Below are 2,280 nucleotides of genomic sequence, written 5' to 3'. Positions count from 1 at the left end.
GCAGCGCTGTGTGCAGGGGGTTCCGATCTGCGTCACCACTGGCAATTCTCCTGCAAACTGCATTTCCAGCTGGGGGCGGGGACCTGCCCCTCCTTCACCCCTTAGAAATTCTGCTGATTGGCCTCTGCACAAGGGATCTGGCTGCAGCATCACAGCATAGCCAGCACTTGTGAGATTTAAAGTCCCAGCTCCTGGAGTCAGGTGACTAATGGGAATTTTTGGCTTTGATTTTGTTTTAAGCAAGTTTCCAGCTCTTGTGGCTGCAGCGAAGTGTGAACCCCTTAAGGCGCCGCTCCCAGAAGGGGACCCCACACAGCGCTACGTGGGCTAAAAATCACAACGCTTTTTAATCTCAGGACTTGGAGGTGGCTGCTTGTGGTTTTTGTTTTTAACACTTGGGCCCACAGCGCCAGCCTGTCTCTAGCCTCCTCTCCCCCATCCCCTTCCCAGGGCTGGGGAGGGGATTGGGGAGCTGCTAACGTGCCTTCCCCTGAACTGCTTCTGCCCTACAAACAGCTTCTCCCAAGCGGCCGTCCCCTTCTCTGGCGGCTGCCCCTCCCAGCTGTGCAGCTGCTGTCTGACTTGGCCCCCCCGTGGCTGGGAGGCAGGTTCCCCTGGGCTGGGATCTCACGATGCCAGGGGTGCTTGTGGTAGCATGTCCCTTGGCCTGGGTTAATGCCAGGCTGGCCAAAGCGCGGGTGCAGGAGGGCAGAGGAGCATTACGTGGTGGGACAGTCCCACTGCTCTAGACCCCTGCCCCGCCCCCCCCAGGGCCTTTGGCTGCCAGTAGGTGGGAAGAACCAGCCCTGCTGCTCCCCACCTCGCTCCAAAGGCAGGCGGCTGGAGTGCCTCAGAGGAGGAACAGGGCTGGAGTTGGCAGGGCCTGGCCCTCCTGGGGGCATGGGGGAGGGGGAGATGGTACCCTGTCGGGGGTGGGGCGAGATAGTACTTGCTGGGGGGGCAGGGCCTGGTCCCCACTGGAGTGACCAGCTGGAAGCAGCTTAGCACTGAGTTCCCAGGGAGTTGGGGCTGCCCCCAGCCCATCGTTTAGCTCCAGTCTGTGCGCGCCAGCCTGCCACTGTGGGGCTGTGTCCTGCTTGTCCATCTCAGCCCCCAAGGCGCTTCCCCGGCTTGCTGCTCTCCAGGCTGCCCAGGGGCTCGGAGCGCCATTTTGCGGCGTCTCCCCCTCCTCTTTCAGCAGATAAACCAGCAGCTGGTTTCCCAGCAGCCCCCGCTCTGAGCACGCCCAGCATTGCTCTAAAATAGCACGAGGAACTGAGCACGGCTGAGTAAACAGAGGGTGGAGAAAAACCTCAGCCGAGCGTCTGCCTTGAACTCCCAGCCCACAGCCCTAATTGCACGGCCGGGCTCTGCTTCCTGGGAGCTGGAGGGGGACAGGCCCTCGCCCGGGGCCTGCACGCCTGTCGTCTGTGCTGAAAGCCCCTGTTCTAGGCCACCTCCGTCTGCATCACTCAGCAGCCAGGGGGCCAAGGCCTGAATCTCTTCTCTCTGTACCCATTGCTAGCTGGGCTGAGCGCGTGAGCTTGGACAGTTTGGGCTGGTGTCTGGCCAGGGCTGGTGGGCACCCCGCCTGCCCCAGAGATCAGCACTACCCTCTAGGGCTCTGGCATAGGGGTGCCAGGCGTCTGGTTTTTGACCGAAACACCTGGTCAGAAAGGGGCCAGGCAGCTCTGGTCAGCACTGCTGACCTGGCTGTTAAAAGTCCGGTTGGCAGCACAGCGGGGCTAAGGTAGGCTCCCTGTCCGGATCCCTGGGCTCCCAGGAAGCAGCCAGCATGTTCCTCTGGCTCCTAGACACACGGGGGCCCAGCACGCTGTCCCGGCCTGAGCGCCAGCTCTGCAGCTCCCATTGGTCAGGAACCACTCCTGAACCCCCTCCTGCATTCTGAACCCCTTGCCCCCAACCTCTTTACCCCCCCAAGTAAACACCCTGAATCCCTTTAACCAGCCTGCTTCAACCTGAACCCCTTGTTTCTAGCCCCACCCCAGAGCCCGCATCCCCAGCCCAGAACCCATACGCCAAACCCCTCGGACCCAGCCTGGAGCTCCCTCCTGTACCCCAAATCCCTCATCCCTGCCCCTACCCCAGAGCCCACACCCCCCAGGCAGAGCCCTCGCCCCCTCCCGTACCCCAACTCCCAGCCCGGTGGAAATGACCAAGTGAGTGAGGGTGAGAGAGCGTGATGGAGAACGGAGTGAGTGGGGGTGTGGCCTCAGTGAATTTTCTGCAAACAGACAGTTGGCAACTCTAGTCTCTCCT

Source organism: Trachemys scripta, chromosome 22, assembly GCF_013100865.1.
Source record: "Trachemys scripta elegans isolate TJP31775 chromosome 22, CAS_Tse_1.0, whole genome shotgun sequence".
In the NCBI taxonomy this organism is placed as follows: Eukaryota; Metazoa; Chordata; order Testudines; family Emydidae; genus Trachemys; species Trachemys scripta.
This window is presented reverse-complemented; position numbering follows the sequence as displayed.